Below are 16740 nucleotides of genomic sequence, written 5' to 3' on the forward strand. Positions count from 1 at the left end.
TGATTACTGGAAAAACCATAGCTTTGACTATATGGATCTTTGTTGGTAAAGTAATGTCTCTGCTTTGTAATATGCTGTCTAGGTTGGACATAGCTTTTCTTCCAAGAAGTAAGCGTTTTTTAATTTCATGGCTGCAGTCACCATCTGCAGTGATTTTCGAGCCCAAGCAAATAAAGTCTGCCACTGTTTCCATTGTTTCCCCATGTATTTGACATGAAGTGGTGGGACCAGATACCATGATTTTAGTTTTTTGCATGTTGAGTTTTAAGCCAGCATTTTCATTCTCTTTCACTTCATCAAGAGGCTCTTTAGTTCTTCGTCACTTTTTGCCGTAAGGGTGGTGTCATCTGCGTATCTGAGGTTATTGATATTTCTCCTGGCATTCTTGATTCCAGCTTGTGTTCATCCAGCCTGGCATTTCACATGATGTTTATATTTCTGCATATAAGTTAAATAAGTAGGATGACAATATACAGCCTTGACATACTCTTTTCCCAATTAGGAACCAGTCTGTTGTTCCATGTCCAGTTCTAACTGTTGCTTCTTGACCTGCATATGGATTTCTCAGGAGGCAGGTAAGGTGGTCTGGTATTCGCATCTCTTTAAGAATTTTCCACAATCTCTTGTGATCCACACAGTCAAAGGCTTTGGCATAGTCAATAAAGGAGAAATAGATGTTTCTCTGGAACTCTCTTGCTTTCTCAACGATCCAGAAGATATTGGCAATTTGATCTCTAGTTCCTCTGCCTTTTCTAAATCCAGCTTGAACATCTGGAAGTTCTCAATTCACATACTGCTGAAGCCTGGCTTGGATAATTTTGAGCATTACTTTGCTAGCGTGTGAGATAGTGCAATTGTGCAGTAGTTTGAGCATTCTTTGGCATTGCCTTTCTTTGGGATTGGAATGAGAACTGACCTTTTCCAGTCCTGTGGCCATTACTGAGTTTTCCAAATGTGCTGGCATATTGAGTGCAGCACTTTCACAGCATCATCTTTTAGGATTTGAAATAGCTCAACTGGAATTCCATCACCTCCACTAGCTTTGTTCGTAGTGATACTTCCTAAGGCCCACTTGACTTTGCGCTCCAGGATGTCTGGCTCTGGTGAATGATCACACCATTGTGGTTATCTGGGTCATGAAGATCTTTTTGTATAATTCTTCTGTGTATTCTTGCCACCTCTTAATATCATCTGCTTCTGTTAGGTCCATACCATTTCTGTCCTTTATTGTGCCCATCTTTGCATGAAGTATGTAAATCATGAAATTCCAGATGTTCAAGCTGGTTTTAGAAAAGGCAGAGGAACCAGAGATCAAATTGCCAACATCTGTTGGATCATTGAAAAAGCAAGAGAGTTCCAGAAAAACATCTGTTTCTGCTTTATTAACTATGTCAAAGCCTTTGACTGTGTGGATCACCACAAACTGTGGAAAAAGCCAGACCACCTGACCTGCCTTTTGAGAAATCTGTATGCAGGTCAGGAAGCAACAGTTAGAACTGGCCATGGAACAACATACTGGTTCCAAATAGAGAATGGAATGCATCAAGGCTGTATATTGTCACCCTGCTTATTTAACTTATATGCAGAGTACGTCATGAGAAATGCTGGGCTGGATGAAGCACAAGCTGGAATCAAGATTGCTAGGAGAAATATCAATAACCTTAGTTATGCAGATAACATCACCCTTATGGCAGAAAGCGAAGAAAAACTAAAGAGCCTTTTGATGAAATTGAAAGAGGAGAGTGAAAAAGTTGGCTTGAAGCTCAATATTCAAAAAACTGAGATCATGGCATCCGGTCCCATCACTTCATGGCAAATAGATAGGGAAACAGTGGAAACAGTGACAGACTTTATTTTTGGGGCTCCAAAATCACTGCAGATGGTGACTGCAGCCATGAAATTAAAAGACACTTACTCCTTGGGAGAAAAGTTATGACCAACCTAGAAAGCACATTAAAAAGCAGAGACACTACTTTTCCAACAAAGGTCTGTCTCGTCAAGGCTATGATTTTTCCAGTAGTCATGTATGGATGTGAGAGATGGACGATAAAGAAAGCTGAGTACCGAAGAATTGATGCTTGAACTGTGGTGTTGGAGAAGACTCTTGAGAGTCCCTTGGACTGAAAGGAGATCAAACCAGTCCATCCTAAAGGAAATCAGTCCTGAATATTCATTGAAAGAACTGATGTTGAAGCTGAAACTCCAATACTTTGGCCACCTGATGCGAAGAACTGACTTGTTGGAAAAGACCCTGATGCTGGGAAAGATTGAAGGCAGAAGGAGAGGGGGACGACAGGCAATGAGATGGTTGGATGGCATCACCGAATCAATGGACTTGAGTTGAATAAACTCCAGGAATTGGTGATGGACAGGAAGGCCTGGCGTGCTACAGTCCATGGGGTTGTGAAGAGTCAGATACAACTGAGTGGCTGAACTGAATTGAACTTGCATGAAATGTTCCCTTGCTGTATCTAATTTTCTTGAAGAGATCTCTAGTCTTTCTCATTCTATTGTTTTCCTCTATTTCTTTGCACTGATCACTGAGGAAGGCTTTCTTCTCTCTCCTTGCTATTCTTTGGAATTCTGCAAGTTATGGGTATGTCTTTCCTTTTCTCCTTTGCCTTTCTTTAGCTTCTCTTCTTTTCTCAGCTATTTGTAAGCCCTCCTCATACAATCATTTTGCCTTTTTGCATTTATTTTTCTTGGGATGGGCTTGATCACTGCCTCCTGTACAATGTCATAAACCTCCATCCATCATTCTCTGGCACTCTATCAGATCTAATCCCTTGAATCTATTTGTCACTTCCACTGTATAATCATAAGGGGTTTGATTAGGTCATACTTGAATGGTTTAGTGGTTTTTCCTACTTTCTACAATTTAAGTCTTAATTTGGCAATAAGAAGTTCATGATCTGAGCCACAATCAGCTCCTGGTCTTGTTTTTGCTGACTGTATAGAGCTTCTCCATCTTTGGCCACAAAGAATATAATCAATATGATTTTGGTATTGACCATCTGGTGATGTCCATGTGTAAAGTCTTATCATGAGTTGTTGGAGGAGGGTGTTTGCTATGACCAGTGCGTTCTCTTGGCAAAACTCTGTTAGCCTTTGCCCTGCTTCATTTTGTATTCCAAGGCCAAAATTGCCTGTTATTTCAGGTATTTCTTGGCTTCCTACTTTTGCATTCCAGTCTCCTATAATGAAAAGGACATTGTTTTTTGGGTATTCTAGAAGGTCTTGTAGGTCTTCATAAAACTGTTCACCTTTGGCTTCTTCAGCATTACTGGTTGGGTCATAGACTTGGATTACTGTGATATTGAATGGTTTGCCTTGGAAACGAACAGAGATCATTCTGTCATTTTTGAGACTGCACCCAAGTACTGCATTTCAGACTCTTTTCTTGACTATGAAGGCTACTCCATTTCTTCTAAGGGATTCTTGCCCACAGTAGTAGATATAATGGTCATCTGAGTTAAATTCACTCATTCCTGTCCATTTTAGTTCACTGATTCCTAAAATGTTGATGTTCACTTTTGCCATCTCCTGTTTGACCACTTCCAATTTACCTTGATTCATGGACCTAACATTCCAGGTTCCTATGCAATATTGTTCTTTACAGCATCGGATTTTACTTCCATCACCAGTCACATCCACAACTAGGCATTGTTTTTCCTTTGGCTCCATCTCTTCATTCTTTCTGGAATTTATTCTCCACTCTTCTCCAGTAGCATAATGGGCACCTACCGACCTGGGGAGTTCATCTTTCAGTGTCATATCCTTTTGCCTTTTCATACTGTTCATGGTGTTCTCAAGGCAAGAGTGCTGAAATGGCTTGTCATTCCCTTCTCCAGTGGATGACATTTTGTCAGCACTCTCCACCATGACCCGTCTGTCTTGGGTGGCCCTACACAGCATGGCTTATAGTTTCATTGAGTTATACAAGGCTGTGGTCCATGTGATGTTTGATTAGTTTTCTGTGATTGTGGTTTTCATTCTGTCTGCTCTCTGAGGGATAAGGATAAAAGGCTTATGGAAGTTTCCTGATGAGAGAGACTGACTGTGGGGGAAACTGGGTCTTGTTCCGATGGGCGGGTCCATGCTCAGTAAGTCTTTAATCCAATTTTCTGTTGATTGGTGGGGCTGTTTCCTCTCTGTTGTTTGACCCTATCGTGGAGGTAATGAAGATAATGGAGAACTCCTTCAAAAGGTCCCATGCACACACTGCCACACTCAGTGCCCCTGTGCCAGGAGCAGGAGCTCCGCCCCTGGTAAAGGTCATGGGGAAGGAGGCTCGGCATACGCAAAGGCAGGATGGAGCCTCAGGAGTCCCCCTGGAAATTCTCGAGCATCTACCCCCAAAACCAGTGTCTGCCTACTTTCTGCTTTGTGCTCTCACCTACACCTCTGACTTTACGGGGGGCTGTCCCCCACTACCTCTCTCTGAAAAAAGAATTAACTTACAGCTCCAGTTAATAATTCCTGGGTGTGACAGTGTTTCAACCTACAAACTCCTTTGGAAGTCCTCTAGCCTGCCTGAATAGGTTTTTCCGGCCACATGTGATTGTTCAGAGCCTCCCAACTGTGAGAGGCATGAGATGTTCTAAACTGTCTGAATACAGATTCCTTTGAGCAGTTAAAAGATTGATTAGAAATTGTATTGGTGAAGGGTTTTTCACTTGTTGGGCCAATGTTTGCTGCTAAGTTTCCATATCCCTTACCTGCCGTGTCCCTGGCAGTGTATTGATTAATATAATTGGTGTAAGTAGTAGCTTTAACGTTTGTAATCTTAGACCCTTGAGTTAATTATTTTTCTTGTTATAGCCCACCACACCTTTGCCCTATAGGAATGCAACTTTATCTAATGCTTTTGGAGGGTGGCGCCTGACTTAGAATAATCACCTTTAGAGAAAAATAAGTTTCTCAAAATGTTAACAGGCCTCCGGGCCAGAAGATGATGCAAATCACCTAAACTTTTGCATATGATAAGTTTGCAGGAAGAAAGCCTGGCTTACTGCATGACTCGACCCCTTCCCCCATTATCCTCTATGCATAACTTAAGGTATAAAAACTACTTTGGAAAATAAAGTGCGGGCCTTGTTCACAGAAACTTGGTCTCCCCATGTCGTCCTTTCTCTCACCTTCTGGCTGAATTATTCAGCCTCTTTTCTCCACTGAATTTCCTCACTGAGCTATCCTTATTTAACCACTCTTTATATCCTTAATTAACGTTTAATTAAGTAATTGTTTCCTGATCCTTGCCAACGCCGTCCCCGCTTCGAATTCCCTGGATCCACCGGGGCTGGACCCCGGCACCCCTGACCCTGCAGCAGGCCATCGCCAACCCACGCCTCCGCTGGAGACTCCTGGACACTCACAGGCAAGTCTGGGTCATTCTCTTGTGGGGTCAGTGCTCCTTTCTTCTGGGTCCCAAGGTTTTGTCTGTGCCCTCCGAGTGTGTTTCCCTAGTCCTGTGTAAGTTCTAGCGGCTCTATGGTGGAGTTAATGGTGACTTCCTTGAAGAGGGCTTATGTCACACCTAGGCCTGCTGCACTGAGTCCCTGCCCCTGCGGCAGGCCACTGCTGACCGGACCTCCGCAGGAGACACTCAAACACTCAAAGGCAGGCTGGTTCAGTCTCTGTGAGGGTCTCCTGGTGGTTTCCTTACCTCGTGCCTGGATTTTTTTCCTCTGCCTCATGGAGAAGATATCCTTTCTTTCTGTATCCCAGCGAACTGCCCTAGCTCAGGGAATTCTCTGGCCTTCCAGTGGTTAGGACTCTTCCCTACCAGGGTAGGGGCCACAAGTAAAAGAGGCTTTCTAAAGAGAAAGGTCCCACCGAGACTCAGACTCAGATCGCTGGATTCAAAGTCCAGAGTGCTCACCATTACACCATGGAACCATGACCAATTTGTTGGCTCACTCTTCCACTGCTGAGCCAGGTGGCGCGCAGCGCCGCGGGCCCAGGACTCGCCTCCCGCCGGTCGCTCTAGTCACCCTGCCTCGAGTGGCTTCCTCCGCGACGCCAGGGGGCGCCTGACTCGCCGGTCCGCGGCCGTCTCTTCAGGTTTGGACGTTGCGGAAAGAATTGAAATCCATTTGGGGTGGATTAGTAACTTTTTCCTGGTACTAGTAAAGTTTTTAGGAAAAGGTTACTAGACTTCCCCCAAATCCCCCTGTTCTACCGGCATTTCTAGAGTTTTCTGCCCTGAGGTAAAATTCCCCCCAGGGAAAAAAGTCCCTTTCCTATTTGCAGTTGTCCTCTTCCCGCTGCCCTGGGAGCTCTGAACATCCTCAGAAGAGGCCTTAGGACTTCGTGGAATGTCCCCTCCCTGGGACCTCAGGTCCAAAGGTTTAATCGTGGGGCTCTGCCGGCTTCATTGGAGTGGGTGAGCAGAGCGTTCTCTGTGTTGGGAATGCGATCGGAACCAAAGCGACCGCGGCCCCCACGCTGCTGGCGCCCCGCGGGGTGTGGTTGGGTGTGAGCAGCTGACGGTGTTTCTTCTGGGCTGTTTCCTCCCTCATCTTCCTTCTCTCTTCTTCCTTCCAGGTTCATCCACTCCCCACCCATCCGCGTCCCCAAGACGGCGGCGGTCGCTCGGTCCTGAGGGAAGCTCAGCGTGGCCCGTGGGCTTCTCTCTAGACTTTTTCACTCTCCGAGCTTTTATATGGTTCAAGGGCCAGTTTTAAAGATTTGAAAATCGGCCACTTTGGAAAGCCTTTCACACCCTCCCACTCCGCAGAAGGGAATGCGCAAGAAAGAAGGGCATGTGTCCAACTCCAGCCCAAGAGGCTGTGTCGTCACCTGTCACCTGGGCGGGGGCTCCCAAGGCGGCGAGGAGCAGGCGGCCAGGGCAGTGCGCCCTACGTTGGGGTGTGGAAGGCCACTCGCTGGTGTCAGTGCCCAGACGTCCGCATGTAAAGACTCAGCACTCTGTGTTTTCAGCACAGGAGGCAGCTATATTATCCTGTAGCTCTCATATTGTGTCCAGACTCTCTTTTGTTCTGTGTGCACAGGTGGGGCAGCTGCAGAATCTCATTCCTCCTGGATCTTCACATAGTTCTGTCCTGCGATGGTTTCTCCCAGCCTTCACTACATGCTAGTCTTCTCTCTGGACCATCTGGAGCACTGAGGCCACCCTGATCTACATGATTTCCCATCCAGATTCCAGAGGAACTGCTAGGCTGGCAAAGGTTGAAGGCCCAGGCATGGAAATCACCAACTGGTCAGACTCCAGATTGGTGCCCCTCAACACTCAGTAATAATTAACAGTTACAGAATGCCACCAAAACTATGATTTGAAGGTGTTACGTCCTTTAAAAACATTAATACACATTACTTCTTAGAACAGCTTTAGGCTTACAGATAAACTGAGCAGCTAGTACAGAGTTCTCTCACTTATGGTCTATTCTCCCTCACACAATTTCCCCTATTATTAGTATTTTGTATTAGTAAATACAGGACAGTGGAAATACCATGAGCAGGCAGGTGGTATTGAGGCTTAGCCATTGCACTCTGTAGTGCTGACCTGATTTCCACAATGTGGGAAACATGACTGCATAATTTGTGGTAGTAGGGAACTGCATTCTCACTCTCCCCTGACAATTAATGGTTAATAACAGGACAATTCAGTATATTCAGGAGTTTTGGTAAATTCTTGGAGGGCATTTCTGGGTTGTGTTTCCCTGGAAGATAAACCTTCTGGCTCCCCTTCTAAATCCTTTGGGAAAAAAGACTGTTGCTGCATTCCTTTCAAATGCCAGGCTGTGAATTGAGGACCAGCAAGATTTAATGAGGATTAAGGCCTAATCAACCAACTGGGTATACTTCCTTTTGGATCTCATTCCACTGGGACTAGAATGGATCAGGTTACTCCTTCACTGCAGAAATGCCAGAGATTTTGAACTCAGGAAGACCTGTATGGCCAAGTGACTACCTCTCCCAGCTGAGGAAGAACAAATGTTTCTGATATGTCCCTGGCTTTCCCTCTTTATTTTTCATAATACACCACCAGAGGTTGAAATCTGGCTGAGAACCAGGGTTACTGAGCCAGGAAAGACCATACAGCTTAGGGGTGGCGGGGAGGAAAACCAGGACCCTTCTGTAGTAATCTCTAGGCATCATTTGTCACGTCTTCCGATGAACCCATCACCACTACATTTTTTGTGACTTCCTGGTTACTGGACTGAAGTGAAGTGAAATTTGCTCAGCTGAGTCCAACACTTTGCAACAGGCCAGAATACTGGAGTGCGTAGCCTTTCCCTTCTCAAAGGGATCTTTCCAACCCAGGTCTCCTGCACTGTGGGCAGATTCTTTACCAACTGAGCTATCAGGGAAGAAGTTGAGACAATACTTTATTCATCCCTGTGTTCATGATTCCTGGTGCTGAGTCAAGTACTGAGGAGGTTCTCAGCAATTATCAGTCACAGTTTGAATAAAAGTTGCAAATCTCCAACCATGTCAACTACGTTCCAGTTGTACTGTCAGGGATGCTTTGCTTTCTCCCACTATGTAACAAAGCCCTTTACTTAGAGAGGAGTCCGCTCTACATTATCCTTGCCATATAACACTCACCAGTGTGACTCTGAGGAAGATACAACTGTTCTTAGGATTCCTCAATGGTTCACACTGCCATTAGGAAGAGATGTCCTTGATCTACCCTCCCAGCCTCTTGGCTGCTGCAACACCCCACCTGAGGAGAGCAAGCACATTTTGTTGAAAATATCCACTTGCACTCTTTCTCTCATGGCTTTGATTTTCTCAGGGAAATACAGCATTAAAAAAAAAAGCACTCAACAAATATTTAAGAGATACTGTGTGTAAAGCCTTTCAAACTCTAAATGCAAAAGAATATTATTAATATCTCTGCTTCAGATATAAATGTCCCCTCCTTTCCTTGGCCCCTTCTGGCAACAGGGCAGAACTATTTAAAGTAAAAATGGACATCTCCAATTCTTCTCTAAATATCATTTATCCATCTTGGCCCATACTTACTTGGAAGGCTTCCACTGCAAGGGCAGCTCCAAGGTCTAGACGGGGCAGGTCTAGGGCAGAGCCTCAAGGTCCCATCCTCCTCCTTCTGAAATTGGTGCTCCCAGCAGTATAAACCAATCCTGATCCAGCATGTGGATCACCTCGGCAGGTGCACAAGTTCCCTGTGGACTAAGTTACTCTCCCAGTTCTTCTTGCTCAGCTCAGACTGCTCCATGAAGAGTTGGATGATGCTGTATGTAGTCCTCTGTTTTCCTTGATTTTCCTGAACTCAACTTGTCACTTCCTTTGGTTAGCACCATTTCCTTGGCCTTATTTGGGTTAGTCTCATCTTCCAAACTTGCTGATTTTCTTTAATTTTAGTGTGTGGGCTCAGTTGAGGCTCCTGCAGGAAACACAGAAAGGACCAAGGCCAGATCTTGGCTGCAGTTCCCAGGGCACATTTAGCATGCATCTCAGCCCCTTATGCAACTCTAAGAAAACTGAACAGGATGGAATTCAGAGAATTTGAATAACAAGTTTATTTTACTGATGAAACTGAGGCCCAAGTAGATTAGGGGATTTTCCCAAGCTCCAACCATGCAAATCTCCAACCCCTTGGTGGCAAGAAAGCCACAACAAAGCTGTGGATACAAGCTTCTCTGTCCAAAGCACATGATACACCCTTTAGGAATGCACAGCTGAATTTCAATGGACATTGGATCAAACGTCAGTATTCCCACTGTTAAAACAAAAATATCTGAAAGACCTTTTCTGAGACAATTCTTTTACTACAGTCCCTTAGTCCTATTATTTATACTCAGTCAGTTTTCAATCCTGGCCAACAATGGGACAAAGGAATGCATGAATACAAATAAAATTTATCAAAGCCGTAATTAAATAATATTTATGTGACTCTCTGTAAAACGTCTGGCTTCTGTGTTAAAAGATCATCTTCCTGAGAGCAGGCGCTCTGCCTGCCTTATTCACCCAACCCCCCTCAAGAGCCTGCCGTGAAAAAAAAAAAAAAATCCTGCCAGATGGAATATTCAGTAAATACCAAGTGGATAAGTAACAGTTACCAGGAATAACTAACTTTTACTAGTGTTCTAGTCCCTATCATATTCCCAGTCAGATCCTGTCCCAGGTCTGTGCAGAAGCAATAAAAGCACAGCCATAAGTAAAGCAGTACAAGATGCAAATACCAACACACCATATACCAAGTCTGCTTTACATGGTGATTTCATTACCCTCTTTGAGCAGATTGATCTTATATACAACAGAGAAGAACACATAATGTAATAGAGAAGACAGCATTAACTTTGCATGAGTAAATGTAATCGTGCAGCAGACAGGCTTCAATTACTGAGCATTAGCTATACAGGTAAAGAATATCTATGTCATAGTCACTGTGGTGCTTCCTAAAATTCTCTGGAGATAAGGTTCAAGAAACTGCATTTCAGACAAAATTTCCAAGGAGACCATCACGTAAGAAAAAGGTCTGACCACTAAACAGTCTAGAATGGAAATCCCCAAAGCCCTAGTGGCAACAAGAATGACTCAGATTAAGCAAAGCAAGACCTTTGTCAAGGTGGCCTCTCAAGGGAAAACGTCTCCTTTTCCAGGAAGGGTACCTACCTGAGGTGGGACACAAAGAGGACCCTGCTTCCCCAGTCTGAGCTTTTAGTGCCTCCATTGTCTTAAAAGACTCTGCTCTAATTGGTGGGCTATCTCAGCCCTCGTATGGGTCATTTCTTTATCAAGATCTCTGTAGCTCCCAAATATGGCTGCTGCTACTGGCTGTGTCCCTAGGGCAAGCTGCAGCACCTCTACTGCTCCAGGAGACCCTCCAAGACCAGCAGGAAAGCAAATGGGAACAGGTGGGTTAAGTGGTCTGCAGTACCTATGGCTGCAAACTGTGGAGAGGAAGAACAGGAAGGCCACTGCTCTGAAGAGACATAAGAGGACTTCCCTGGTGGTCTAGTGGTTAAGAATCCACCTGCCAATGCAGGGGACACAGTTTGATCCCTGGTCCGAGAAGATTCCACGTGCCTCTGAGCAACTAAGCCCATGTACCACAACTACTGAAGCTCCCTGCCTAGAGCCCATGCTCCACATCAAGAGAAGTCACCGCAATGAGAAACCCATGCACTGCAAGTAGAGAGTAGCCCCCAATTGCTACAACTAGAGAGAGACCAGCACAGAACAAAGAGGCAGTGCAGCCAAAAGTAAATAAAATCTTAAAATATGTAAATAAAATAAAGAAACACAAGGAAAAAAAGACCTCAGTTATTTTATTCTCCTCTTGGAGAAAGAGATGGCAGAGGTCAGTTCTGGGCTCCACAGTTCTATGCTTTCTCTTAAGTGACCTTTCTTCAGATGAATTGAAAGAAATCGTGACCGACAGAATTCAGGTCAATAGCAGATGGTGACTGCAGTCATGAAATTAAAAGATGCTTACTCCTTGGAAGGAAAGTTATGACCAACCTAGATAGCATATTCAAAAGCAGAGACATTACTTTGCCAACAAAATTGAGCCACATAATATTCCAGAAACTTAGTCAAAGTCACACTGTAACTCAGTCAAGTTTGAACCTACAGCTTAAGATACCAGAATGCTCTGATTTCTCGTTATAGAGATTTCCAATGAGAGAGAAAAATACCAGTCTCTGATGCCCTGAGATGGCCTGACACTTACAGTCTGACTGATTTCGTCTCTTGTTGGAAATAAACAATCTCAGATACAGAATATCAACTTAAGACAAGGTTTTTCTGAAACCTTTATAAAATCAATAAAAGAAGGCACCTTCATAATTTTGCCCAGAGAAAAATAAGGTCACTGGGCAACCTACAAAATCTCAAACATCTTCCTGTTTTCATAAGGAAATAACTGCTACATCCTTACTCCAATCATAGAATTGTGCACACTAACAGTATTCAATATGGAGCAAACCCTGTGTTTTCCAATCTTTCCCCAAATCACAAATCACCCAACCAAGCCCAAATCTTATAATAGGATTACACCCAACCACACCTTGAAACCAAGTATCCTGAAAGCCAAGTTCCTCTGGGAGTTTATTTTTAAATTATCTATAAAAAAATATTATTCCTTTTCTTGTCCAACACCTGATCCTCTCAAGACTGAGTATCAAAGAAAAGTGGGCCACTGACATGGAACAGGACCCTATGGGGCTCTCCTATTTACAAAAGCCTTTCCATGTCCCTCATTTCATATTTGTTGGGGAAAAGTTTCAGCTTCCTGGACCTTCACTGGGTTTCAAAGGGCAGATTCAAACTAATTAAGTGAGGGAATGCAGAGACAAAGACGGTCAAGAAATAATAATACATGTTCTGAGCTAACGTTAGCCAAAAGGGGAATATGGCCAACGTTTAGACATGGAGGTGAAGCAGCTGTTGTTCTCTGAAGGTCGTTCACAGTATCCAGCAGATACCAGATCACCACAGTCCCAAGCCCTACAGACACTTAGCAGCAGGTGCCAAGAGGTGACAGCTACACTGTAACACACCTTTCCACAGACCTCCCTAAGCTTCACTTTGGTAGCTGGAAGCACTCGGACTGTTGGATTGACAGGTTTGTTGACTCTTCAACTTCTCTCCTGAGTGGACACGACTGAGCTACTCAACAACTTCCCTCCTGAGCTTTCACTTCCCCAATTCTTTTCACAATTGGAAAGAAAGAAACAATAATGCAGCCATGGGGCACGGTCTAGGTTCCAACTCAAGGAACGTACATAACTATCTGATACATATCTCTTAATTTCTTCAGGAACTAGGGCCTCACCCACGTGGGAAGGATGGTGGGAGGATGGTACATTCAGGCAGAGCACAGGCACCGGAACCCCAGATTAGTTAGAACCGGAAGACTGACTGAGATTCCTGGAACAGGACCCTGTTACCTCACCACCAACCAGTCCAGGAAGATCATATACCCTGCAGCTCTCCCCCTAAAGACTGCCTATAAAAACTCTCCCCCAAAACTTATCAGGCCGTCTGAGCCTTTTGAACAGGCAGGAGTCCCCTTTCTCCTTGCCCAGCCCTGCAATAAGCCTTTCTCTGCTTCAGACTCCTGCATTTGCTTTTGTTTGGCCTTACTGTGCCTCCAGCACACAAACTCCTGTTACACAATCCAGCAGAGCCTGAAGGGCATGGGTGCACATAGTGTGAAGTGGAGCACGGTGGTCGCTTCGATTTCCACCCCCCAACGAAACCGGCAGCGCCTTCCCCCATTCTACCCTGGGGTCCCAGGGAGGGGACATCCCACGAAGTCCCAAGGGCTCTTCTGGGGACGTTCAGAGTTCCCAGGGCAGCGGGAAGAGGACGATTGCAAAGAGGAAAGGGACTTTTTTTTTTTCCCTGGCGGGAATTTTACCTCAGGGCAGAGAACTCTTAGAAATGCAGGGAGAGCGGGTGCATTTAGGGGAGGCCTAAAAGTCCCTCCCTGTCGCTCACCCCGAATGGATTTCAACTCTTTCCACGACGTCCAAACCTGAAGAGACGGCCGCGGGCTGGCGCCCCCTGGCGTCACGGAGGAAGCGGCTCGGGTCCGGGTGACGAGAGGTGGGGCGGGAGGCGAGTCCTGGGCCCTCCCAGCTGAGTACGGTCTGGATCATCTGTGGGACAGTACCCATTAGTCGTTGTTCCGTGGTGTAGTGGTGAGCGCTCTGGGCTCTGAATCCAGCGATCCAGGCTCAAGTCTCGGTGGAATATTTCTGTTTAACCAGAAGGCTTTTTACTCCCCTAATAAAACCTGTTTTCCGGCTCCCGTATCCGCGACCAGCGCGGTGCGCACGGATTTGGCAGGCAGGTATGAGATCATCCCGGGTGTCCCCGCTGGACCCGGGCGACTCAGCCCGTTACTGGCCGTCCGAGGCCCGGCCCTGCCGCCAGGGGGCGAGGCGACCTAGCCATTGCCATAGCCCTGTCGGGTCCCCTGGGTCTCGCGGGTAAAAAGCAGAGACAGAGACTCCAGAGTCCTGCCTCCCCAGGGGGCTTCGCACCGCACGTCTTGTAACTGCACGGCTGTCCTTGTGAGTAAATGGTGGCGGGGGGTGGAGGGGGCTGCGATGTCGCTGATCAGCCAGGATGGCAGCTTTCGGGTAGAGGGTTCCAGACCTGAATGGGAAGAACTGTATTTTATTCAGGTGCCCTATTATTCCGAATTTTAATTGATGCTATTCCAGTTCAGTTCAATTTTATTTAGAAATTCTCGTTCCTAGGTCTCCATTGGATGTGGAAAGCCACTGTTAGGCTAAGATTAGAAGCTTAACTCCAGGAAAATTCGTCCTTTCTTCTCAAGTTCAGCCAGGAAGAGGAGAAAGTTCAAGGATCCAGCATCTGAGGAAACCAGGGGTCCCTGACCCACCTCCACCCAGGCCTTTGAGCCACCCGCTGAACTTATAGTCAAGGCTAGACTATAAGGAATATACCTTGTTTGGTTACACGTGAGTTGGAAACCACATTGGTTTTGTTATCATTATAAAATGAATTTCTAAGGTGTCACCTCTGGACACTGAGAACACAGTGTAAAAATTAATCTGTTAAAGCCTTTTGTGGAACAAGCATATGGATAAGAACTATCCCAAGAGACTATAAAACAATAATTTATATGTACCCCCAGGACAGTGACAAAATAAAACTGCTTTCCTCAATTATATTGTTATTGGCATTGTTGGTATTTTTTTATTCTTTTGTCTATAATGCACAGAAAATTAAAGGAGACTGTATGAGATACCACATTTCTATTCCAGTTTCATTAAAAACGAAACTACTGATATTAGTGGAAAGAGATTCAGCTGAAAGATAGACATTCAATTTAAAAAACCTGTAGTTCTGAATTTGAATTATGAATATATATGAATAGGTACAAGTATGAATATATATTTGCTACCTCTGTCCACTGCAAAGATGTAGAAATAAAACAGTTCTAATGGATATCTTTAGGTTAAACAATTTGATTTGGAAATAATGTTTTGCACCAAGAGAAACCAGAGATTCTTAGAGAAATGACTGACTCCAAGTCAGAAAATAGTCAAGATGAGACAGAAGCACCTTGTCATACTGATATCAAGAAAGGTCTCAAAGAGAATTAGAATCTTATCAAAAGGATGAAGGAGCCAACTTAAAGTCACTTTCACTACTGAAAGAGAAGTTAATTGGAGTATCAGTAAGGGCTATATTGCAATGAATTGAATTATTTTAATGTGCTTTAAACTTCAAATTCATATTAGCACGGGGTGGGGGAGAAATAAGCTTATTGGTGACCACAGAGGATGCTTGGGAAATTGTTCATTAAGTTGAAGTTTTCTTTACAGAAGGTACCACTAAGTAAGTAAACAGTATTTAGGGGAAGTTTCTTTTTATACAATTGTTCCAGTAAATAACATATAATGATGGACTATCACCATTTTACTCCACATAATCAATTAATGAGCATAGAGCTTGAACTTGAAAAATTGCTAATATTATTTGAAGAAACACACATGACTTGATGTGTCTCCTAATCAGAGAGCACATACCACTTCTGAGGCAGTCTTGCCAAGATATTAAACATGAATCTCCTCAGTCTCTATGACAAATAGGGAGAAACATGGAAGCAATAACAGATTTGATTTTCGAGGGCTCCAAAATCACTGTGTAAGGTGACCGCAGCCATGAAATTAAAAGACGCTTGCTCCTTGGAAGGAAAGCTATGATAAACTAGACAGTGTATTAAAAAGCAGAGATATTACTTTGCCAACAAAGGTCCATAAAGTCAAAGCTATGGTTTTTCCAGTAGTCATGTATGGATATGATAGTTAGTCATAAAGAAGGCTGATGCTTTCTAACTGGGGTGCTGGAGAAGACTCTTGAGAGTCCCTTGGACAGCAAGGAGATCAGATCAGTCAATCCTAAAGGAAATCAACCCTGAATATTCATTGGAAGGACTCATGCTGAAGCTGAAGCACCAATACTTTGGCCACCTGATGCAAAGAACCAACTCGTTGGAAAAGACCCTGATGCTGGGAAAGATTGAAGGCAGGAGGAGAAGGGGACAACAGAGGATGAGGGGGTTGGATGGCTTCACTGATTCAATGGATATGAGTTTCAGCAAATGAAACTGATGTTAAAGGACAGGGAAGCCTGGCGTGCTGCAGTCCATGGGGGTCACAAAGAGGTGGACTAGACTTAGTGACTGAACAACAAGCAGGACTGAGGAACTGGATTTTAATTGTATTTAATTTATAATTCATGTGAAAGTAAAGTTAAAAACTGAAGACATGCACAATATTTTTCTATTAACATAGCTTTAAAACTCTGGTAGAATTACATTTCCTTTCAGTTCAGTTCAGTCGCTCAGTTGTGTCTGACTCTTTGCGACCCCATGAATTTCAGCACGCCAGGCTTCCCTGTCCATCGCCAACTCCCAGAGTTCACCCAGACTCACGTCCATTGAGTCGGTGATGCCATCCAGCCATCCCATCCTCTGTCGTCCCCTTCTCCTCCTGCCCCCAATCCCTCCCAGCATCAGAGTCTTTTCCAATGAGTCAACTCTTCGCATGAGGTGGCCAAAGTACTGGAGTTTCAGCTTTAGCATCATTCCTTCCAAAGAAATCCCAGGGCTGATCTCCTTCAGAATGGACTGGTTGGATCTCCTTGCAGTCCAAGGGACTCTCAAGAGTCTTCTCCAACACCACAGTTCAAAAGCATCAATTCTTCGGCGCTCAGCTTTCTTCACAGTCCAACTCTCACATCCATACATGACCAGAGGAAAAA

At 44.6% G+C, this 16740-nt stretch overlaps 2 long non-coding RNA genes across 3 annotated transcripts in view; one reads left to right on the plus strand and one right to left on the minus strand.

Moving 5' to 3' along the window:
- The window catches only part of LOC133242785 (uncharacterized), a 35952-nt gene extending 22427 nt beyond the window's left edge, over positions 1-13525 (minus strand). Inside the window, exons 1-2 of one of the 2 annotated variants that reach the window (XR_009734894.1) lie at positions 13438-13525; positions 8992-9373 (exon numbers count right to left, since the gene is read on the minus strand). This is a non-coding gene — a long non-coding RNA (uncharacterized LOC133242785). Of the gene's footprint in view, positions 1-8991; positions 10138-13437 lie in introns of those variants that run through there. The other variant, XR_009734893.1, reaches the window with a different exon arrangement.
- Positions 13526-13939: 414 nt separating this feature from the next.
- On the plus strand, positions 13940-14636 carry LOC133242782 (uncharacterized). Its single transcript, XR_009734892.1, has 2 exons — positions 13940-14015; positions 14205-14636. It is a non-coding gene; the product is annotated as an uncharacterized LOC133242782 (long non-coding RNA).
- Positions 14637-16740: the final 2104 nt, after the last annotated feature.

The sequence above is a fragment of the Bos javanicus genome, chromosome 3 (assembly GCF_032452875.1).
Source record: "Bos javanicus breed banteng chromosome 3, ARS-OSU_banteng_1.0, whole genome shotgun sequence".
Taxonomy (NCBI): domain Eukaryota; kingdom Metazoa; phylum Chordata; class Mammalia; order Artiodactyla; family Bovidae; genus Bos; species Bos javanicus.